The 24,856-nt window shown below is 45.2% G+C and overlaps 1 long non-coding RNA gene across 1 annotated transcript; it reads right to left on the reverse strand.

Moving 5' to 3' along the window:
• Positions 1-9,330: 9,330 nt before the first annotated feature.
• LOC142053992 (uncharacterized) lies at positions 9,331-11,869 on the reverse strand. The gene is made up of 3 exons (XR_012659411.1): positions 11,777-11,869; positions 10,862-11,010; positions 9,331-9,497 (listed from the first exon to the last, which is right to left on the reverse strand). It is a non-coding gene; the product is annotated as an uncharacterized LOC142053992 (long non-coding RNA).
• Between the last annotated feature and the right edge of the window lie 12,987 nt (positions 11,870-24,856).

The raw sequence follows: 24,856 nt of genomic DNA on the forward strand, positions 1-24,856 counted from the left end.
TCCAGCCCCAGGCATCTGACCACTGATGACTGCTGCAGCATTTGCTTTTTCTGTGCCTGCCTACACTTCCTCCAAGGCTTAACTGTTCCCTGATATTTCTTCATTCAAGGCTTTCCAAGTTCTTGCTCCTAGTCTTATTAGGGTATGTGCCTATATGCGTTATGTACACATCAGCTGGTGTCAGTAGGACCGATCTTGTATGTAGGCCTTTGATGTGTGTGTAGGGAGGCCATGGGAGGGGACATATAGAAAAGATGTCCAAAGATGTGGGTGAAGAGCATAGCAAACTTTCCCTGCCAGAGAGAAAGAAAAGGTCACCTCCATTTCTTTGAATCAATGCTTCATTAACCATGAATCTCATCATCTCTCTGTCTTCAGTGTAGCTCCCATTCACCGTCTCACTAACCTTGATTTTGAAAATGCTGGTACACCCTCCTGTGCCCCAAGGCAAGCGGTCCTACCTAGTGTCCTCACGCATCTATTTGCTACAGGCCTTGCTGGTATCAAAATATGTCGGACTGCAGGGATCCTGAGCCCTCTGTGCTACTCTGCAAGGCATTTAGTTGCACGAATTCATCCTTCCTCATTGCACAGAACTCATGAAAGCAAATGTGTCTGATTTACTTGGTTTTCCTCCAGAAGTGCAAGTCTTTATATGGGATATTGTTCTTTTACTGGCATCGGTCGGCAGGTTGCTGTCAAAAACCATCATGGACCTCGAGACAGCCTGCATTACTAACTGAGCCTGGGAAGTTGTTACCTGTCTCATCTCATTGTAACTAGTGATGTTTTCCACAGTAAGTAGCGAATATAACTATTTCTTTTGAAAAAGGCTATTATTTCCAGAACTGGGAGACCCAAAGCTTGATATCTGTTTATCAACGTTCAGTCTATACCTGAGAGCAAGGGGACAGAGGTGTAGAAAGACAAACAGAGCTGATAGATACACACCATTATGTTGACCAGTACCAGGTTGAGTTGAGCCACGACTTCATTGTACCATGAAGGAATGCCAAGAGGGTCTGCAGCATGCAACGAAATGGTTTATTTTCGATTTGGGGGGAAAAAAGAAAAGTAATTACAGAGTCGCACAAGATCGGGGTGAGGTCTTGCCTTTCTAAAAAAGCTCTGTGATCTGGAAATCTATGGTAAGAGCAAAGGGCTAAATGAATGGGCAACAGCAAGCAAAATGAAGTCTGAATAGGTAAAAGGTAACACATGATGGAGATGAATCTCCACTTTAAAAAGTTTAGCCCAAAATATGTCTCTGACTGTGTCAAAGAACTTCACAGAGCCAGAAGTATTTTTCCCCTTCAACATTTTTCTTTTAGCTAAAATTACACTGCTACTGTATTATTATTTTATCACAATTGCGTTTTTGTCCTCTTTCTTGCCCTCTCTCTCACACGTACACAAAATCAATAGAAAGAAATATTGAAAATGCCCTGTTTTCCCTCTTTTATTATAAAAAGGCTGTTGCAGCAGCCAGAGGTTTAGGGTTTTACAATAAAGTGGCATTGCTAACTGGACCCAGACAGATAGGAACGTGAAACGCAACAAAAGGTTGAAAACGATGACTAAACTTAGGGCTGTCTGAGCCTTGATTTTTCAATTCTGAACCCTCTTTTTTAGTCTGTCATGGCTAGTGAAACAAGTTAATGGGGCTAGAAAATGAAAAGCCCCTTTTCTGTTTTGTCTCTCAATAATTTAAGGGCACCTCCAGCAACCAACCCAAATATATTTCTCATCACACACAAAGCCTTTAGGCATGAACTCCAAAGAGGCACATTAGTGTCGATACATCTGGTACACTGTCACTTCCCAGTTTAGCTAACGTCTTGCTTCTCCTTTTTTCCCTAACACTTGTGTCTGAAGAGATGCTGGCGGCTGCTGCATTTTTTCAGAAAAAAAAAAAAAAGAGATTTAAAAAAATTATATGTATAAAAATACTCCCTGATCCAGAAATCTCTTGGTAAAATTCAAGAGTCTGGCTATGCAGAAGATGAGGTTCAACAATTTTAATAGCTGCACTTGACCTAAGACCTATGAAATAACAGTACCCTTTCACTCCTCAGAAGTCTGTTTGCGTGTGGGCAGGATCGTTTCATTCACTATAAAGAAGAATTGATACAGATGCACAACACAATATTCCCTTGAAGGAATTTTCTCAGATTAAGTGAAAGTAATACGTGAAGGATTAGAGCAGCAGCCGCATTGTAGACAACAGGACTGCAAGCTTTAAGCTGAAAGGAGTGAAAAGATATAGCAATGCATAAGTATCCTCGTGTTCAATATCTCTTCAGAAGTCATATTTCATGGTGGAATTATATTACGGGGATCAGCCTGGGGCAATGCTTCTTTTGCATCATTACATCCAACAGCCCACTCTAGTTCATGAAGCAAGTCAAGTGAGCAGTAAACTGGAAAAAGTACTGCTCTGCATGTTAGTAAACAGTCTTGGAAAGGTGGATTGCTGAGGATTTGTAAACTCATTTTTACAGATGGGAAAATAAAGGCAGAGCATCTGGGACTAGGTCATGGAGTTGCTCAAGGCAGACTCTGATGTCAGCGCTTTTGGCTCCCAAAGCCGTGCTCTGACTAGTGAACCAAACCTTCCCGTTCAGCAAGAAGTAAAATGTCTGAAGTCTGAAGAATTGGGTGAGTTTGCCTTGGCACATCAGCAACACAGCAGGTGAATCAGGGTAAAATCAGCGCAAGTTGCAATCTTGGAAGGCAAGAGATGCTGAACTGCAACTGCAGTTTTATGACAGTCTGCGAGGGTCAGACAGTCCGACTGCCCTGGAGCATCCAGGACACCTCGGCTAGCCTGCCCCAAAGTTGGCACCCCACAGGGGAACAGCATATTAGCACCCACAAGGAGTCACTCTCAAAAACACAGGCCGATCCATGGGGCAAAAAAATCCCACCAAGCACGTGCTTGTTTTCATCCAATAGACATTTGTGAGCAAACTCAACACAGTGCAGTCCTGGAGCCAGGCTGTGCCTTGGAGGACTGATTTCGCTGTCTTTAGCCCTAGTTTCAGTCGTCGGTTCCCTTGGCTCCAGTGGCATCAGCTATTATTTACCTTACTGTGAAAGCAGAAGCAACACAGAGGAGGTTTTCAGTTTCCCACTGGGGCTCTTTCTTGGACACCATCTCACAGCCAGGCAGAATTATCAATCTCTTCTTCCAAAAACTCTCTTCTCAGGGCTGGAAATCCTGAGATGCTGAAGGTCAGGAGGTTTAAGGTACACTGGCAAAACTCTCTATCTCCAGCTTGCATTATTCTGGGTGCTGGCCAATGTTATCAGTCTCTTGCCAAAAAGGAATAGCTATTATGGCATTGATTTTCTGCCACAAAAAACCAGGGAGAGTGACTTCTAGTTAAATGGAACAGTAGAAAGTGCTCCAGCCTTTTACTGCACAAAGGGCTGTCTTGATCTCTGATGGCTGAGACTGGCACTGAAATCCTTTCAACACCAGTGTTCCAACAGGAATTAGAAAGAACCAGTAGAAACAACCAGTATGCAACAAGCAGATTTTAGAAGCTATTATGGATTAATCCCAGATACCAGGGTCTCCTGGTGACACAAAGATGGTTAGAAAGCTAATAAATTGTGTTGGAACACTAACATTCAACAGTGGAATCAGATCTGTAGACTGTATTCATCATAGATGGATAGGGCTGCACCACAGCAGTGATTTTTTTCAGTGTGTCTCTCTGTTGAAAAGAATTTTATCTGCTTATTGACAAAAATAAGTCCAGTCCAGGCTGCCCCAAACATTTCACCTTTAAATGAAAAAACAAACAAACAAAACCAAAAGTGACAGTAAATATCAGTCACTAAGTAATTCCTAAGCTTTGTTGACTATGCAGATCACTTGGCCTCTGAGAATATATTTTCTTGCTGGATTTCTAGTACTCCCACTCCGTTTTGGGTAAGAATGTATATAATCAAAGGTTTTGGGGTTTTTTTCTGGCATATCTATTTTTCCTGGGCTTGGCCAGAGCACAGAGGAAGGAAAAGTAGGAAAGAGGTGGGGGTAGAGAGGGAGACAATTGTCAGTACAACAGCGGAGATAGCTAACCTGTTCTGAACCTTACATAATCACCTACTTCAATTCAGTTTGAGCCATTGAGGATGTGAAGGGTCATGTTTTATTCTTATTTCCACAGATTCAAAGAAGTCAGAGATAGCTTAAGCTCACATTCTCCAAGCTGAAAATGAATCTGAATGCACTGTGTCTGAAAGCAGCCTAAGCCATTAAAAAAACAAAAAAGAAAATTAATTTCAAAAGTCACAGTGATTTCTGCTGCTTGTAGTTTGCAAATAATGTTGGACGTGTGCCACAGAACATGAACACAAACAGCTCTTAAATTCCCATCAGCCCCAGTTTAGGAGGTGTGCCCTGGGATGCTCCTGGAGGGGAGTTTAGCCTCTGTGGCCCAGCCAGTCCACACCAGCAGCTGTCAAGGTACCATCTGCTGTGATTTTAGTTTTAGTTCTAGTAGTATTTCAGTGGTATTTAGACTGAAATCAGTTAAATATTTGTTGCAGATCCTGCTGCTGCTGCAAAGGGTTTCCAGCACCACTGAATGGGGCCAGCCGGGGACCCGTGACCAGGTCTCCATGCATTAAATCCTGCCTACAATGGACCAAGGTGAGGGTGCTGAGTCCCTCCAACCAGACCAATTAGAGCATGCTGCCAAATGCCAGCATCACCCCAGCCTTCCCCCGTACATACGCATCTTCCTAAAGCCATCACAGCGGACATACTTTGGATCCAAATGCTTTATAGACATAATACAAGTAGAAGACTTGGCAAAGTTTTCCAAGAGTAAACGCTAATACAGCATCTCTGTAGGGTCTCTTTGTCCAGTGCAAATGAAGCAACCCTCCCTTAATTGCTGTCGTTGTGCTTAAATTGATCTGCCCAGGTACTAAAGACAGCTGTGTTTCCCAGTTCCTTTCCTTTTACAAATGAAATTCAGTTTTGATTCCACTTGCTGCAGTGCACAGTATTTTCACACCGATACGGCTCCCATCGTTTCCCTGGTGGTACCAGCAGCACTTGCACTAGAAGATGAATTCAGGTGGAGGCTAACCCTTGTGAATAACTCTATGCAGCTAAAGATACACCTTCAAACCTTTTCGTGCATCTAATCTCAAATGTATTAATCCTTTCCAGAAAGCCTGATAGAGGATGGGAGGAGTCAGTACCCCCAACCCCACACACTTGGGCTCTCAGTCCCATGAATGTGCCAGTGTTGGTGGGTGAGATGCAGAGCCAGTAACTCTCCTCTGTGAGACAGAAATGGGGTGAGGCCAAGATCACCACCCAGCCCTGCGCGGAGGCCTCACATCTCCGTTATCCGCAGGAGATGTGTTTCTCATCCCCAGCTACAAACGTTGACTCCTGAGCTCAGCCTGTATGTCTGACTTATGCTTGTAGTTCTAGAGTCTTTTAATTCAATCCCAGGTGTGCTAACCACTGGCCGTCATCACCAACACATGTGAAATTGCTATATTAATCTAGTTAAAACACACAAAGGTAGAACAGAGTCATTTCTCAGTGATGAATCACATTCATGGAGATTTGAACATGGGCATTGGAAAGGAAATTAAAGCCAGGTTTCCCATATGGCTTATTCTCCAGCCCAGCGTAGACTCAGACAGGAGAGATTTCTTTTCAGTCATTAATAAGACCAAGCACCCCTTCCTGTCGACCATTGGACGGCAGTGCTGTTGAAGATCGGTTTTGGAAGCTCCCCAGCTGCTCTTCTCCAGTGCCTATGGCACTGGTGTGTCTTTTATCACACACAAAAAGCATGTGCTACTGACTTTAGAATTATTTAGGCACAAACCTAAGGATATCAGTGAACCAAAGGCTCATTAAAAACATGCACCCTGAGAAGGAAGTCGGCATCCTAAATTAAACGTTATGGGTCCAGCCTGGCCAGCATGGAGCGGGCTTTTCAGGAGCCCTGGTGCAGGAGGAAAAAGGAGCTAGTTACCTTCATAAGAACATAACAATTTATTGCTTTTTCTAGACCTCTGAATAATGAGCAACACAGTAATCTTATTAAAAAGGACTTCAAGGGCATGACCAGCTGCCTTCAGTGTCAAGCATGACAGCCCTTGGAAGTGCTTAGTCACACTTTAACTCCTGTTATTATTTTCCAAGCCTGTATTTAAGTTAGACAGAAATGTGGCTTTTCATCATCCAGCGCTATACGCCAGCATATTTAACCATAACCACCCCACAGCAGCAGAAGGGCAGGTATTGCATCTTCTTAATGCAAAAGACACAAGCTGACAAAATTGTCTCAAGGTTTAATATTATTTTTGCTTTCAAAACATTTATTCCCAGGGCCAGCTTTTGTACTGATGTCCCTCTGATACATCAGGTGTTGAACTATCCTGAAATGATTGCCTTTACTAACTACCACAGGACTCTGGAGCTGTAGGGACCAATAAATCCAAGAGATCTTTGGGGAGTAAAAAGAGGCTGGAGGCACAAAAGCAAGAGGAGAGAGGAACTCTTGAACCTGTCACTGAAGTCTGACAACTCGTTTTCTAGATACTGTCACCCAGTCCTAGCCAAGGGCTAATCCTTTGATCTCCCAAGGCTGAAGATGTAGGAATGAAGCCAACAGATCTGGGAAATTCCAGTTCTAGAAAGGGGGAAAATGTTAGATTAATACACCCAAAGTGGAGCGGTAGGCATGAGAAGGGCTTGTATTATATTCATAACTGGCAAAACTTTGGTGTCACCATATGTTTAGAGTCTGTACTGGGTAAGTCCCCTCTATTCTGAAGGTTTTTATTGCTCTAGGAACTAAAGGGAGGGAGAGGAAAAAAAAAGAAAGGGGAACAGCAGGAAGAGGGGGAAAGAGCCTAATTAATATGAAAGTCAAAAAAATCAGAAAAGGGGGAAAGTAAACAGAAAGAACCACTGGAGTTTTGAAAAAAAAAAAAAAAAACAAAACCAAAACATGGGTATATATAAAAATACAGCAAGTTCTCAAAAATATAAAAAATAATAGCTTTCAAATTAGTGTTTTCACAGCTGCAGGCTACAGAGTTTATTGCTTGCAGTATGAAACCTAACGATGTGATGAAAAAAAAGAAGTCTGAAATCTCTTCCATCCAGCCCTAGACAGACTGACAGCCTTAGAGAGCAAAGTCCATTATTAACTTGCTGACTTCATGCACAGCAAGGCAGAGCATGAACTTCTCTGGTTCTCTTCAAATTTAGCTTAATTGGATCACCTACAGGATGAGAGGATAATTTAGCATAGAGGTGCAGCCACATCTTCATTGCACCCCTGATCCTAGAACAAAGGCTCCGGTTAGGAGGGTGCGGACACCTAAGCAGCGAGATGCCCTGAGCCTATCTGTCCGTGTCTGGAAGCCCTCTGATCACACAGGTGAGGACAACCAATCCTGTCACTATTGATCTGAACTTTCTTCAAGATTGTGGCTTAAAAGTGAAACGCTTGTCTGAGACTCTTTCGAAGGAATCCTAATGAGACATCAAAGGGAAAGGACCACGTGGGCCACACTTCTGCCTCCAAACCATTCTCCTTAGGGATTTAATCTAACCCTGCTGAAGGCAATGAAAGTTTTCCATAATTTCAGTTGGTGCAGTATCAAATCCATGTGGTCAGAGATGGGGTGGTTTCACAGACCACAGGTGATGCATTTCCCCCTCTGGCCATCACTCAGAAACCTTGCCCTTACACAGGCTCATCCTCCACCAAAGTCTCCCACAGGAGTTTCCCTCTAGAAAATTAACAAAGGCCTTGGTTTTCTTAATAAATTGGACATTAAAAAGAATTTAAGCCATCATATGAAATTTCAGAGAATTCAGTTCACTAAAGTAACTAGAAGAGCTATGAAGAGTTTAAACCATCAATTAGAGGGGATGAGACTATTCATGGATTAGAAACTTGTTTTTCAAAGGAGGAAAGAAGCAGCTCTGTCATCCCGGCAGTGGGAGAGCCAGGGGCCCTCTTATCCTTTAGCTGCAACACCCCATGGTTTTGGTCTCTGGCTGCCACACAGACCTGCCAGCAGAAGCCTCCTGCAACCCCCAGCTTTGCCTGGGTGGCCCCTGTGCATCAGTCAGTCCCCGCAGACCCTCTGGTCCCATCTTCGGCAGCAACTTGTTTGAACCTATTGAGCACAGTGTCAGAGTAATGAGGCAGGAGTTGTCCGTACTGCTGCTGGCTCCGTTATCTCGCACAATATCAGGAGTGAAAAAATGGCTGCTGGGGTTTTTTAATGGTCTGGCAGAAGCCTTGTCGATAACAATTCTTTACTTGGGTTTGCTGGAAATTACAGCCATCTCCTCTGTTCAACTCCATTTCTCAGCCTCTTGTAATTTTGTGGAAATAGTTTTGAAACAGCTTCTCTGGCTTTAGGAAAAAGAATATTGAAAAAAAAAAAGCAAATTTGTCAGTGTTGAACACGCTTTTCTATCTCTTAAGCAGCAATAGATGCGACTGGTTTCTTATCTCTCACTCTCCTGTGTTAATATTTAGGAGTCAGTACTAGCAAGACTGTCTCTGGTTCTCAGTTACAGCTCTGGATATATTCTACCGCACCCAGCTCACTTCTGGATCCCTGACAGCAGCTACCTTACACATGTCTCATCAGCACCCCGTGACACAGGGTAATCTCAAAGAGATGAGCAGCTGAAATTCTGCTTCTATCATGTTTCCACTAAGCTGAAGTCAGCGCGGCATCGGCATGTCCTGTTCCCCATGGCACCTTCCCCAGGCCCCACGCTGGGCCGCGCGATGCTTCAGAAGCCTCTTCATCTCACGCAAGATGCAATAATTGGCTAAAATCCCCTGCTGGAGCTGAGCCTGTGCATGGCTCCTTCCCTGCTGCAAGAGTTTTCTGTGTCACTTTTAGCAACTTTTTTTCCCAATGTTACGCTGCTTTTTAAAAAAAAACATAGCCCCTGGCTAGGAACTGCTGGTTTGTTTAGTGCACAACCAGTCTCAGCTGAAGCCCATATAAAGTCTTGCAGGTGCTGGAGACTCAGTTGGTTTGAATCTGTGTTCCTCCTTTGACTTAAGTGGACCCATGCCTTATTACACCAAGTGCAGCTCTGCTTTTGGGGATTTAACACATTTCCCCTCTAGATGGTTTGCTGACCATCTCCTGAGAGGAGAGTTTCCTTGCAAGGTGTCCCTTACTTTGTGCATCAGGGAGAAATAATCTTTTGCCCTCTATTATTTAAATGGCACCCAAAACTGTTCTAGGCACCTCCCACCACAAATGCAAAGAGCTGGAGTCTCCCTCACATACCTTAAAAGCTTCAGACAGGCAGTAAAGAAAACTGTCAGATACAGCTGTCACCACAAGCAGTGCATCAGCGTGGTGGTCCAGTCATTTGGAGAGGGCAGGGATCCGAGGGAGAGGGATGGTCCAACTCAGGCATGGCACCCGTGTTGTGGGTTTAAGTGGTGCGATGATCAGTGCTGCTTTAGATTGGGCAGGGAGAAGACAAAAAGTCCTGAATCATCCATCTCAGCCAACAGTGCAGCATGAGATATTCTTCTATTCAAGAAGCAGCAATGAACAAGGAGGAGCAGTCTGAGAGTGGAGTGCCTACAAAACGTCCACCTAGAAATGTTAATGCCACCTACAGGATCCAGGGGAGTCACCGATTGGACATAAAGTGAGAAGAGGGTGGATTTCTGTATGACTGCAGTGAAAAATGGAGAATCAAGAAGGGCAAAATGTGTGCTGGTGGGATGGCCAGGAAAGGTTGGAGAGGACTGGGAGAGCGGTGTCTTTGGGAAGGCCTGGAGGCAAGGGGCATGGTGCACATAAAAAGCTACTTGGTGAGAGACGTTGCATTGCAAAGGTCCTTAGCTGATGCTGTGTCCCTGCCATAGTGGGGAGAAGTATCCAAAAGGTGGTGAGTGGTGGAAGGTAGGAATGGAGTCCCAGAAGAGCACGGGGAAACCCCATCCCTGGAAACATTCCAGGTCAGGTTGGACGGGGCTCTGAGCAACCTGATCTAGTTGAAGATGTCCCTGCTCACTGCAGGGGGGTTGGACTAGATGGCCTCTAAAGGTCCCTTCCAACCTAAAGCATTCTATGATTCTATGACTCTAAGAGGGCAAGGGAGCAGTGATGGAGAAGGGATTTGGCATGGAAAGCACTGAGGGAGACATTTGTTTAGTGAGAAAATCCCAGCCAATGCTTAGGAAGCAACGAGGAACCATGTCCAGGAGAAACAGTCTAGAAAACAGCAAAATAACTGCCTCCAAATCAAGTAGCTTTCAGAGAGACTGTGAATGGCAGGACTCAACAAAAGGTTGATTTTTGTGTAAGTTCACCCTGTTTTAAGCTCCCAGGCTAAAACACCAGCTACTTTGAAGGCCTGTCAAACCCTCTCTCCTGTCGTCCAGGCCAAACACAACATGTTTGAATGGCATCTCAGCCCATACAAAGCCAAAAAGTGCCAAAGACCATTTACTGTCTGGGTACCTCTGACCATTACCCATTTTTTAAGTTTGACAGAGTTAGTCTCTCTAATTTTAAAACTAGTTGCCACACAACAGAGAGAAGTTGGGAACTCTCTGCCACATCTTGTATTCTATGTTTCTTCCCAAGTTGCTTCCTCAGACAGGGACAGACATCTCATGGGTGAAGTGCCCCATCAACTTCCAGGCATTATGTCCTGGAATCCAGTTCTTTTCGTAAGAGTGTTAAACTCCAACCATTATTAGGCAAACTGAAGCCAACATGCACATGCTGCCAGACAAATTGAATTTGCTTTCATTCAGTCAATTAGGATAAGCTTCCATTCTCACATCAACTGTTTTGCACTCACATGCAGGCATGGTCTCCTCTTCTGCTTCCTGCAGTTGCCAGCATAAGGCCGGCAGATATTCAGACATACAGCTTGTGGCTTTTCTGTGGCTGATTCAGACCCACCTCTTGGTTCTCACAAGATTCTTTCTAGACTTTTATCTCTAACACCTGCTGGAGAGAGTTATCTCAGTTATCATTGTCACATTCCAGCCTTTATAAAAACAAAACCCACAAAACAAAACCCCAAAAAAAGGCAAGAAAGAAGAAAGACAGGGAGCTGTTAAAGAAGACAACATCTTTCATTTATCACCTTGTCCCAAACAAGCAGATAGCTTTGACCCTCTTGCAGGCCAGCACAGATTAGCTGAGGAAACCAGAAACAAGCAGTGAGCTAGAGAGCATCCATGCCAGGACTTGGTGGTGCTGTGGTTGCTAGCTAATCAAAAGAGAAAGCTTTTTCTGTGCTCCTCTACCCCGTCTCAGTAGCAGGCATAGTCACACACGCTTGCCATTCAACGTGCTTCATTTTATGCTCATGCAAAGAGCTACATAAACATTATTATTATTTTATTATTATTATTATCCAATGGTTCCTGCTTGCTGGATCTCAAGGCAGGCACAAAGACGGATTGTTTGAAGAGGGGAGCTCAGCTCCGAACGAACACCTTCCTTTTCCAAATTTTAAACATAATATCAAATCTTCACCTTTTTCTCCCCCTTCTCCCCTGCATGTTCTGTGGACCTGAAGTTCGATGTAATTTCTTTTAGCTGCACAAAGGTGCGCAGAATAAGGCCATATTCCCTCATCTACCCTCACCAACTTAGCCCCGCTTGTTTTAAGACAGAGGCAAACACACAGAGGCCTAAAGCACTGCAAAAGCTGAATCTTAATCAGAGATATTTGGTTATACCAAGGTCCCAAGAACATCCTTACCTAGCAGCAACCTTTGTCTTTCAACTCCTATTCCATGTGTTTTCCTTTGAATCTGTGAAGTCCATGCAGCTTCCTAATCAAATCACCAAAAATGTGCTGAAAAAAAATGGTCAGCTTGTGATTACATTTTTGGGGGATAGCTAGCACATGACCAGCATTAATCACTCAGTACACCCGGGTGGGTGGCTGAGTCCCATGGGCTTTCAATAAAATGTAGAAAGTGCTATATTTGTCCTTGAAATCAGTAGCCTTCCACCGAATATGATTCTATGATTCTGAATCAAATGGATTTTTTTCTTATGTCTAACTTGTTAGCACTGCAGATCTCAGAATAGAATTGACAATGCTACTAATAACAACATTTTAAAGTTATTATCCTCACTGAAGTCCTATAGGATTTTATTAGTGCTAATGCAATTCCCCCAGACTCTAATGATAAAAATGCACTTTTCAAATCATCTTACAGGCGTATCATTGCTTTCGTTGCCACTTATTGGTTTCCTTAAATACCAAAATATACCGAGGAGGAGAAAGAGGTTGTTTTAGCAGTTACATTTCCTGCAAAACATTGTATTAACTGTGCTCTAGCATGCCTCTAGGGTCGATGTATTTAAAACTGGGGAGATAAAGCAGGAAAGGTCAGGGAGTAGGTTATTGCAAACTAGTTGGTGATCAATCCTGGCTGAAGACGTGTCTTTTTAGTTCACATATTACAGAAAATCCCAGCCCCCATTGCATTTTGTTGTGTTATGCTCAGCGCTTGTCCCATTATGCAACGTAGTTTTAAGAAGTGCACCCTACAGATTGTGACCGCTTTACTAATATTCTCATCAAGCTAAAGTGTTCAGTTGTTGCAGTGCAGTGGGTGGAAGGGGGATATAATCTTTAAAAATAGATCCTCAAGTCTTTTCTTAGATTGCAAAAAATGTCTTAAAAAAAAAAGAAGAAAAAAAAAAGAAAAGAAATCCAAGCTACCACAGACTCCTCCGTTCGTCTGAAAGCGATTTGTTGGCAAGAATAGAAGTTTGGTTTCTAAGGTACAGTGAAAGAGCATAGAGACGGCCTGAGGTATGGGATAAATATGCCATATTTCTCAGTTACACAAGGTGCTGTAGCTAAGGGAAGATGCAAAGGGGGTACCAGGATGAAGCCGCTTGCCAAAAACACCCGAGAGCATTTGTATGTAGTGCCTTGTGTTCAAACGTTCAGTACAGGTGTGACTCACCCTGCTGAGACATGTGTGCCAGCCACTCTGCAGCTCATGAACGAGACACTGCAAGGCTAAGAAACCCTGTATGGCTTGCTCAGACAAAAATCCATGTGCCAGCTGCCCCTTGCATGGGGACAGGCTTCCTCCAGCTTTTACAGAGGAACCCAGTGATTCTTGCCTCGCTCATGATATTTCAATAGACCCAAAAGCTGCAAGAGTTTCTGGTAGCACTGGTGCTCTTGCTGCAAAAATCAGTATTTAGAGAGCTGCAGTCCTGCAAGGTCCTTTCACAGGCCATCATCCCTCACCACCTGCAGAGAGAGGAAATGGCCTCAAGCTGCGCCAGGGGAAGTTTAGGTTGGACATTAGAGAAAAGCTTCTTCACCGAAAGGGTTGTCAAACATTGGAACAGGCTGCCCAGGGAGGTGGTGGAGTCTCCATCCCTGGAGGTATTTAAAAGAAGGATAGACGAGGTGCTTGAGGATATGGTTTATTGGTGGACTTGGCAGTGATAGGTTAGCGGTTGGACTCGATGATCCTAGAGGTCTTTTCCAACCTTAACAATTCTATGATTCTATGTACCAAGGGACAGCCTTGGGCTGGAGGGCTGCCACATGAACCTGGGACTAGAGGAGGGATGGTGAAAAGCTGGGTGTAGGTGAATCAGACTCAGAGCCTTACGGTGGCTGTGCCCTACAGAGCCCCTTGCAAGAGAAGGGGGATTTAATTCCACTTTGTGGAGACCAAACCTGATGGCTCTGTGGCGTCTGATGAGCCAGAGGGAAATTATTAGAGGTTATGACAAAAGGGTTTGGATGACCAGCCATTTCCTATATTGAGATGCTTTGTGGGGTCACGGCCCTTGGTGGGATGGGTTTCACAAAGACAGAGGCTTTCTCAGAGCTGTTTTCCATTGAGATGCTGGTTCTGCTCAACCTGCAGACCAGAGCCTCTCAGTCAGAGGACAACACATTCTTCAGGTGCTGGGGTCAGGCCCTGCTGGCCTCCCTATTGCAGCTTGGTCTTTGCCATTTCTCCATACAGGGTCATCCTCTTTGTGCCTGTGGGACCGGAGGGTCCTGGTACCCAACTGCAAAGGGAACATCATCACTCCAGATGGAAGGTGCAGCTAAACCAGATTGTGAACGAGCCAAAAAGGAGAGGTGAGAAAACAACACAAGTGCTGAGAGGAGATAAAAGCGTCCTTCAGGCTGCCATGCCCGGATTAGCCCTGGGAGGGCACCAGCATGTGAAGTAAAGTCCAGATTGAGTTGATCATTATTTCATGCAGCATGGAGAGGTTCAGTTTGTGACCCAGATTTCCTTGCCAAGTCCTTTCTCCAGACACTGTTTTTAGCATAAAATAATTGCTTCATCTATCAATCAATTAAGCCTCACTGATGTTGAACCCTTACCTTACTGGGACATTGCCTGCAAAGTGATACATGACAGAGAGTAATCATTACTTCATTTCATCTCAACTTTTCATCTTCAGGAAGAAGACATCTCAGCTCTCCCTTGCCCAGAGAAACCCCACATCCCACATGCTGCAGCCCATGTGAGCTTCTGCTCAAGCTAGTGATGATGTGAAGGCCAGCCAAGGGCAAGGAGATGTCCAGGATTCATCTCAGAGAAAGTATCCAGAAGAAACTCACACATACAAGTTTCCTTCCCCTGTGATAACCACAAGTATGGTTGCATTCCTCTTTTACCCCATAAAACCTCCCAGCACTGGAACTCCTGCTTTTTCTGGGCGGGTCCAGCTGGAAGCATCTACAACCTTCTGTGGTGGGGTGGAGAAAGACACCAGCTTTCCATTTGTCTGCTCTGAGTGTGTCCTTCCATCCTGTGGGAGTGGCAGGGGGAATTATGGATAGGATGAAAGAAAACAAGACTCAGACTTATCCTTAGCTGACTAGCCTACAGTGCCCCCAAAGCTTCTTGCAGGTTATTTTAAATTGCACCCTTGTAAATCAATTGTGTAGGACAATTAAAAAAAAAAAAAAAGACATAAGATATCGAAAGACTTGCTGTGTCTCCGCCCAAAATCAGAGCCCAGAAGTCCCCCAGCTCAGTGATGGCCCCACCTCAGAGAGGGCCTAACCCAGACACTTCCCTGTTGGATTTGGGCATCCATCCTGCAGAGCTGGAGTTGCTCCTGCCCCAGCATCCAAGCTCTGGTCCTGCCAGAGACCCAGCAGGGGCACAGGGAGGCACAGAATCTCTTTGCAGAGTCAGGTCTTGAAGCAGGGTCAGAGCAGCCCTAACACATGTCCTTGGGGACGGCAGGAGTAACCCATTCCTGGGTGCATGCCATAACCCTGTTACACCTTGAGCTTCCTCTCCCTCCAAGCAAGCTTTGTCTTGCATAGGATTCAGCTTCTAGAGAAAAACTGGTGGAAGCCCATCACCTGGGGCTTTGGGTTTAGGTTGCCTGCTAGGTCCCTTGTGAGCCGAGCTTCAGCCCACAAAGGCCCACATCTCTCCACAGGGCATGCAGGTAGAATCATAGCATCATTAAGGTTGGAAAAGACCTCTAGGATCATCAAGTCCAAGGTACTATTTTATTTGCTCCTCCTTTCCCACCTGTCTCTCTGGCTCCTCATTTCAAATTCTTTTAATATATTCCACCCATTTGTCTCCCTCTTGTTAGTGTTACCGTAAGCTGTGCTGTCTGATGCTCACCCATGCTCAGAGCAGAAAGAGCACGGGAAGTTGTGACAGATGCCCCCACTCTGAGTGAACAGTGCTTTGGTTCGGGCATCACCAGTAAGTGGTCCTGACTGAAATCAGCCCAGCTAACAGTACCAGCCCCAGCTGGGACTAGGCAAAACCAAAACTGCTACAGCCGCACACCTGCACATGCGCAAAAGGTGGGAGGGTGGGTGGGGGTGGTGCGGTTGACGACGAGTCAATCGGTTTACGCTACAAAAGCCCCTCCGAGCCCATTGAGCAATTCTACACAGCAGCAGGCGGCACGGCGGGGATCTCCCCCTTGAGCCGGGATGCCTCTCAGGGTTAATCCTCGAGGTTGAGAGACCCCTTACCCAGCATCTGATATCTAGAATGAGGTAAGTGGTATTTTACGTTGGGCCTAAAAGTATATTGATTGCTAGCAACATTTATATATATCCAGCTATAGCTTAAGTATTGGAAGTGTGGTAAGTTGTAGAGTGTTTGGCCATTGTTTAAAGCAATGTCTAATCACCATCTAAATTATTTAAATAATTTTCAAATCATTGTCAAATCACTGTTTAACTAGCATTCAATTGTTGCTTCATAACCATTTGATTACCATTCAGTTTTCATTCAATCATCAATTCATTACCATTTGACCATTGTTTGATCATTAATTAAAAACCCTGTTAGTTAACCCCATAACAATGGCTTCTCTTAATAATTCACCTGCAACTGAAGTCTCCGCCACAAGGTGAGGGGACACATTAAGCAAAGAAGCTATGGCACATTTAGCCCTAAAACCCCCAGCTGTCCCCAAAGGTCACCGCACTGTTACACCACACTCCCTAAGAAGCGGGGTCCTCCACTGAAACTGAGCTGGAAATGTATATTATTCACAACACAGATAGCATCTAACAGTTGGGTTATTTTCCTCTAATAAACCTTTCCTGAACCAAACCATTTTTCCCTTCTGTGTCCCCACCTCTCATCCTGCTTCCGCAAGTAAAGGCATTTCCTATTGCAGCCACGGGACCGCTCCATCACTGCACCGAAATTTCCTACAGCCTTCCCAGCATTTGTCGTCTGAAATGCCTGAATATGCACGAAGGCTTTCATAAAGCTGAATTACTCGCAGGAAAACTGGGAGCAGAAATCAGCAAGATGTTGAAAAGTCAACCAACACGTAGTCGGGTCGGCTTGTCTCCTTGTTCCCTGCCAGCGTTTAGTGCAACATCTGCGGGGTGGAGGGCGGGGAGTGGAGGAGCAAAGGGGGGGACGACGCTGTGTTGAAGCAATGGTCCATCTCCCCCTGCTCAGCAATCACAAGGTTCATAAGTTACGGGCTTTTGTTTGAAATCCCTGATTTCTCCGTTTATTGAGTTGTGCAGCTAATTTATTGGGTAGGTTGAAGAGTTTATTAACTTTCAGGAGAGTTACATTGCATCATGATTATATAATTTAGGGGTTTGTTGCAGAATTATACTAGGTTTGGGTATTAAACCATCTATTTTCATTTTTCTTTTTTTTCCCCCAATAGGTATGAACATGGGATATTCCTGGGTGGAGGAACATTATTGCTGCAAGCCTGGCTTGTGCTCGCTATCTCGCCTGGAGCACGGGGAAAAGCTGCCGCTCTGGTGACGTAGTAGGTGCTGTCATTTGTGTTTCGCTTGCTGGAAAGGTCCCACCCAACCCCGTTTGTATGCAGCGAGCGTGGGTCCCTGCTCTAAAGAGATGAGAGGGTAATGGATGACACAGGGTGTTTTAGTGGCACCGCAGGACTGGCAGTGCCCGCCTGGCCCGCTGAAGGGCTCTGGGATCTGGCTGGAGGGATCACTGCAGACAGATTTCAGGCTGTGCTGTACAGCTCCTGGGGGAAGCAGCAGCACTGCACTTCAGCAGGATTTTTTTTTATTATTATTATTTGATTTGACTTTTTCTTGCCAGTAAAAGATTGCTGCAAACACTGAGCTTTTAAATTAAAGGGAGTTAATGAAAGTGTACCTGTGATAACTATTACCGGATCCCTTGTACATTCAACAGTCACATTAAGATGATTTCTTATTATCTCTAAATCCATTCCAGAGGCATGTTCTTACTGTTACAGCCCTCCTGTGCACCATCGCAGGTGCAGGTTTGCTGCCCAGCGTGGCAGTAAAGAAAAAAAGGCAAACTGTGATGCTACAGCCCTGACTTGGCTTTTTATTTTTTTTTCTGAGACAGATGAGCTGGGGCTTACCAGGAACCCTGCTCAACATTTCCCTCAGATAAAGCATATTCATGTAGCCACATCCCCTGGGCATTCTTAATGCAAATGGAGACTTCACCTAAAATGAGAGGAAATCTTTCTTTTGTTATAAGGATAGCAATGCAGCTTCTGCTGAGAGTGTGCCGCCTTGTACGAAATGGTATCAAACAAGACAAAAATGGAATATTGTGTTGGTGTAGCCAAGGCTGCTGCAACCACTTCAGTCCCTGCAGTCGATCAGGCAGAGTTTTCTAGCGAGGCAGACCATCCAAAATATATTTGGTGCATTGTCAGTCACAGGTAGTGCGTGAAATATGCATTTTCATACAGCAGCCGCTTCGTTTTGATTGAACCAGCCATTCACCCCTGAGCTCTTCTCTCTGATACAGCTCGGGGATTTTGCCACTGTTTTGGTTTTGGTTTAACTCGCACATCAAGTTACCAGTAACAAGGTGGGTCACAAGCCAGAGGCCAGATCTGTGTCTTAGTGACAAATGAGCAGCAGCTAATCGTTCCTACCAGAGAGGAGATGCTGAGGAGGCACAGAAAACCCACTCCACGTCTCACTGCCACCGTCTACTATGGAGGGGGTGGCCCAATCCTGCTTCATCGATTGTTGCTAATTCACATTGCTTGGTTTGCGGGCGGGGGAGGCAGATACTTCTTTACTGAGAGGATGATCAAACACTGGAACAGGCTTCCTAGAGAGGTGGTCGATGCCCCAAGCCTGTCAGTGCTGAAGAGACATTTGGACAATATCCTTAATAACATGCTTTAACTTGGTCAGCCCTGAAGTGGTCAGGCAGTTGGACTAGATGATCATTGTAGGTCCCTTCCAACTGAAACTATTTCTATTCTATTCTATTCTATTCTATTCTATTCTATTCTATTCTATTCTATTCTATTCTATTCTATTTCTATTTCTATTTCTATTTCTATTCTATCCTAATTGCTTTTGTTGGACCCACAAGCACAAGGTGCATAAGGTTCACAAGGTGAGGGAAGGGCATGTGGCTGGGCAACATGCTCTCTTGCTTGAGTCGATGGGGTTGGTACACACTGCGGCTGTCACCGCAGGGTTGGACTGCCTGTAGCTCCAGGGCCTCCTCTCTTAATGTGAATTATAGTATCACCAAGACAGAGGCTTGAAAACAGTTAGAAGTCATCTTTATATCTTCAGGTGGAAGTGAGGAATAGAGCTGCTGAAGTGTTTCCTTCTGGGAAAGACTGTGGAGTAAAAATAAGCTTTGAGGCAAGCTGGCGAGGCCGTACCTACATGTGTGTGAGGCAGTTGCCTTGCACTCCTGGGCTCTGCAGGGTGGTCTGAGGAACACTGTCCTCCTAGTCAGTCTGAATCTGCCCCCAGATCCCACCTACCCGCGCACCCGCAATAACTGGGATGTCCCAAATATTGCAAAAAGACCGAGACCACCACCACCACCGCTTCGATTAAGTGCCACGCTGCCAGGGAGCTGAGGGGGCTGTGCCAATCTGAAGTGCTAGGACCTGCTGTCCCCTTTAGCGTTTGGAAGAGGAACTGGGAACCACATCACCAGCGCTGAGCAGGCAGACGTGGCATTTAGCGAAGCTTAACTTCTTGCTGCACGGCAGTGCTTCGCATTCAGTATTTTACATGTAGCACTAGGACTGTGTATAAAAAGGTTGTCACTAAGCAACAAAACAAGGATTTTGCAGGAGATAGTAAGGTGATACTAAACCTCCTTTCCTCCTCCCTCCTCTCCAATGCACCAGGGTCACAAGAATCAGAGCCTTGCCTGTGTGGTTGTTGGGAGCCGGTGGGAGGACTGATAAATAAGGGGAGAGAGGACAACGGTATCACGGGCTAATTCAAACCAGATGTGCCAGGTCTGAAGGGAGAGCCCAGCCAGCCAGGGCTCTTACTCTCCTCCCAGTGCCTAACCTTGACCTAAAGCGGGCAGCAGAGCAGGCCAGGAGGTGGACAAGCCTGTAGCAGGCAAATGATGCACTTGAAAACTTCATGGACTCATCTATGGCACAGACTCCGGGACTCTCCCTGACCACTCCAAACCCAGAAACCAAGTGTTAGGTCAAATGGACAAAACGGTACGGTCTAGTTGCAGAAAAGTGACACAAAGAAAAGTGAGGGATTACAAAATAAATAAATCTGATGTCAGAAAAAAATTCCCTGAAATTGAAAATCTAAAGAGGCAGCGAAAAAACAACGAGGTTTGGAACTGAGCCTTGCAACAGAGCAGGAAGCAAGGCTGACGATGCAGGGGCTTTTTCAGTTTTGACTGCAGGCATCTGCCTGTTCTGTGCCCAGCATTGCCACCAAAAGAACCAGCCGATGTCCCCAGTGCAATGAGCAGAGGCAAGCTAAACCCCGGTAACGGTGATGGGTGGCACATTTCAATTAGCATCCTATATGTGCAAACAGCTAGAGCACCATCTCCCAGCTGCCAAAACACTGCCGCCTTATCTACAGTGCAGCAAGGGGTGTGGGGAAAAGAGAGAGGGGAAAATATGACCATGCTAATTCAGTAACAGCTCAAAGTGCCTCTCAGCTGAGGGTCTCATCAGAGCAGGTTTGCACAAAGCCAAAATAAAGCTGCAGCATGTTTCCCTCTTCCCCCGGACATTTTACATCGGTGGTCCCCAGGAGACCTGTATTTCCCAATCATGTGGCCCCTTGCTGACATGCCGCGTGATGCCCTGCTTGCCTGGAAGGTCACTGTGCACCTGGCCAATAGTGTGCATAGTGAAAAGGAAAAATACTGGGAATAAGCCGCAGTCCTGGTATTTGTAGCACAGCAGCGCTGAAGAGCCCATGTACAAACCTGGCCCCCGTGGAACTGCACTCTGGATGGGGATGGAAATGCTCTTGCCCACCTCCAGAGAAATGAGGCTCCTGTGCTCATGCAGTTTGCGTGCAGAGGTGTCCCCCTGGGTCCTTTTGAACAGGTTAGCTAACGTCATCTGTTTGATGGGACAGGGCAGGGGGATTTATCTCACCCAAACACCGTGGTCTGCTAAGTGGATGTCTCCATCTCAACTATTCACCTTGGCCTCTCTAAAGCCACAGGTAAAAAAATAGGCATTTCATATTGGAAACATGACTTTTCTGATGCCGGGTGGGTGTTTCCTCACCAAGCCCCTTTCTCCCTGTGGATTTCCTGGGAAGCACAGACGACTGCCCAGGAACCATCACAACAGCTCGTCATGTGGCTCCTGTTCATATCTGGTGGTTTTAAATACAGAGGCTTGTGTTAATATCACTGACCTCTCCTGTTTCTCCCAACAGAGCTTGTGTGACCCCGAGCCCCCAATATGGATGGCCCACAAGCTTTGGAGGACATGATTTTATATTGAAACAAACAGCAGCAACATTTGATGAGCTGTACAAAAGGGAAAATCTGGTAGATTTACCCAATATTCCCAAGCATTTGCATATATTGTCTTATTTTGTGCTAAATTTAAATGCTCATTATCACTGGGCTTCGTTCTGATGCCACATGGAAGTGGCCAATATCTATCTACTACAAATCTGGGCCAGGTCCCTGCAATGCCCTCCTCAAGGGACTTGGAAAGACACAGCCCTGGCCAGGACTTCAGCCAAGTGTGGAAAGACAGGAGCATCTTGTATTTCTTCCACTGAAAAAAAGAGTCTCAAGGGGCTCAGCTGTCCAAAGGAGTGAGAGCTGGGATGGGATGGGCAGGCTTTGCACCTTTACACCCTCCTCCAGGTTTTTTTATTACATTGCAGATGCCATGGTAGGGAAGGAGAAACCTCTTACCTGTTCTGCCTTGTGCTGGGGGTCCATCTTCTCTGGTGACATCTTCCATATACGCAAATGCCCACAGCTGGCTGTAGGGCTTATTTTAATGAATTAAATTATCCTGTTCAACTCTCATTTCATGGCTCTTCCACTCTGCTCTTTATTTACTTTACACTCACGTGTACCTGTGCTCCTGTGCTTCCTCCAGGGATCTGCAGACACCCAGGCTGGCAAGGTGACATCCTTCTGGGGTGACCTCCTTCCTAACCCCTGGAGCCCATACCCTCAACTGACACAAAACATATTTGCAGGCAGAGGGGAGTCCATCCAAATGCCATACTTGTTCCACGAACCCTTTTTAATTCTCAGGAGCCCGGGGCCTCTCTCAAGCCAGCAGTGAAGGAAATCACAATCATTATTAAGCTGGTGATTTGAGTGGTATTTTAATTTATTTTTAGAAAGAAAAAAAAAAGATGAAAGGGGAAAAGTTCCCTGTTTCACACTTCTTAAGGTCACACTTCATATTAAGGTTCCATTTATAAAGAACACATAAATGCTTAATACATGTTTAAGTGATTGATGAATCATTTATTGTATATTTCTATTGAACTGTTGGTCTCTAGAGCTATGACTTAACCATCTATAACACCTGCAGCTGCTGTATATACAGGCATCGATAACGTTGGAACACAAAGCATTCATGTGCATAACGTGCTTAGAACATCTAACATTTATGAATGCTTTATAAACAATTTATAAATGAAATCTTAATATACAGCGTAACCTATTTTTAATGTTGTGGCAGTTACATAACCCAGCTGGCCTTGATTCATCTCAGTTAACTTCAGGCACCTTGCGGAGGTGTCTCTGGTTGTAGCCCTGTACCATTTCTCTCTGCATTTCTACCCTCCCTTCCTCCCACTGCATAGTTACCCCTGTGCTGCCCTGACGAGCACTGCAAACGTGTCTGAGAGGGATGCTGCAACCTCGCAGGCTTCAACAGTCTGTGCAATGATTGAGCTGCACATTGATAACCCCCTCACGTGTGTGTACACACACTAAGGGAAAACACTCCCTTGCCTTTTCTTTCCCCTTTTCAAGCCAAACCTATTGCAAGGGCTCAGCCTGGTGCGGCCACGTGAAGAGGTGAATCAGGCAATGGGATGGGAGGGAATGGCTGTGCTCTGTGCTCTGGGTCTGAGCTGGTGGGAAAGGAGGTGGTAGGCGGATGCTTAAACTGGACCATGGCATCTCTTCAGCCATTGACGTGGACCATTCTGGGAAGCCTGGCATAGGAGGATAGGCTGGGAGAACTGGGTTTGTTCAGCCTTGAGAAAAGGAGGCTCAGAGGGGATCTCATCACCGTGTACCGGTACTTAAGGGGTAGTTACAAAGAAGATGGAGACTCCCTTTTTACACGGAGTCACGTGGAGAGGACAAGGGGGGATGGACACAAGTTGCTCTTGGGGAGATTCCGACTGGACACCAGAGGGAAATTTTTCACAGTGAGGACAGTCACCATTGGAATAATCTCCCCAGGGAAGTGGTTGACTCGGCCACATTGGGCACCTTCAAGAATTATCCGGACAGGGTGCTGGGCCACCTTGTCTAGACTGTGCTCTTCCTAGTAAGGTTGGACTAGATGATCCTGAGGTCCCTTCCAGCCTGGGATTCTGTGATTCTGTAAGAACACAGGCAGACTTTGGATAGCAAAGGGCCCTGTTTCTGTCACAGATTAGTGATGACATCCTCATAGCCATTAACAAGATGCTCATTGTTAAACTATTTCAATAGTTGGCCTGGTTTCTTTCTGGCAGTGTCTACAGTTTTTTGTTCTAACTGGATACATACTGAAAAGGGGCTGAAATCAGCCCTCTTCAGTCATGGTATCAGAGTACGTTGGGCCGTAACGAATTCTTCCCTTCAGACTTTCCAGGGCTCCCTCATCACAAAAGCGGTGCTGTAATTCCTTATTGTTAACATACGCCTTTCCTTATGCCAAATAATTTCTGAGCAGTTCCTGGGGAGTTTTCCTGTAGGCCTTGGAAGAGGAACACTTGGAAGAGGAACTGCAAGCAGGAGGTGGACGAACACTGTCTCATCTATTACACAGCTACTGGGCACAGCCTTTGGGTATAATGGAATTTCTCAAGCAAGTCTATTTGTATGATTTATGCCTCCAAGGTTCATTACTCTGGTTGATATAGATATACACTGAGGACATAGTGGTCTGGGAGGATCTTCTGCACTCCCAGACTTGTTTTATACGTCTATCCCTCATGTATTAAAGTGACAATGCCTGATTTTGATGAGGTGTCTTCTCCTTGTGCCAGGGTTCCTGCAAGCCAGTGGTGATCCAAGAATAAGATGCCCAATGCAACATAATGGGACGGGACCTCAAACTCAAACTTGCAGGTTCAAATGCAGATTGTGCATCTGGACAGAGGTTTAGCAAGTTCCTCAGGCAGATGTGACAGAATTAGCTTCAGTCACTGGGCCTATTAATGTGCTTAACATTAGGCACCTGCTTAGATACCTTGTTGAATCAGAAACAGAAGGAAAAGAAGTAATCAATACCTGTTAAATGACACATCACCTGCATACAGCACAAGTCCCATTGGTGTTATGGAATTGATGCATCATAAATGTAGTAGCCTAAGTATCACTCCAACAAGCAACACCAGATGGTAATAAAATAGACAAGGTCCCATTCAACTGAAGTATCTCAAGGTCCTTTTAAGAGAGGATATGAGAGCTGAACTCCAGTTTAACAACAGAAATAGCGTTTGAAGCAATTTTTTTTCCCCAGTAGATGACCAAAGTGTTGAGAGGGCTCTGATGGAAACGCAGAGGAAGGAAACAGAAAAAGAAAAGGACCTGTTAATCCATTCTGTTGGAACCAACCAAAGAAAACCAGAAAAGCTGAGATGAAAAAGAGAGATGAGAAACCAAGAGCTAAAATGCTGGACAACACAAGGACCCTGATCTAAGCCCCAGAATGGTCTAACCAGCAGAAGTAAATATGTATCATTAAACACTGACCATGAAAGTTGTCCAGATTTACATGTCTTCTGTACTAAGAAAGAGCAATAGCATTTACAAACCTTTGCGAAGCATGTACCTTGTAGGAAAGCCTTCAAATCCCACCTGTGCCCAAACAGCTGAATTGCAAGCCCAGAGCTCTA

This window comes from Phalacrocorax aristotelis, chromosome 2 (genome assembly GCF_949628215.1).
Source record: "Phalacrocorax aristotelis chromosome 2, bGulAri2.1, whole genome shotgun sequence".
NCBI classification, from domain to species: Eukaryota; Metazoa; Chordata; class Aves; order Suliformes; family Phalacrocoracidae; genus Phalacrocorax; species Phalacrocorax aristotelis.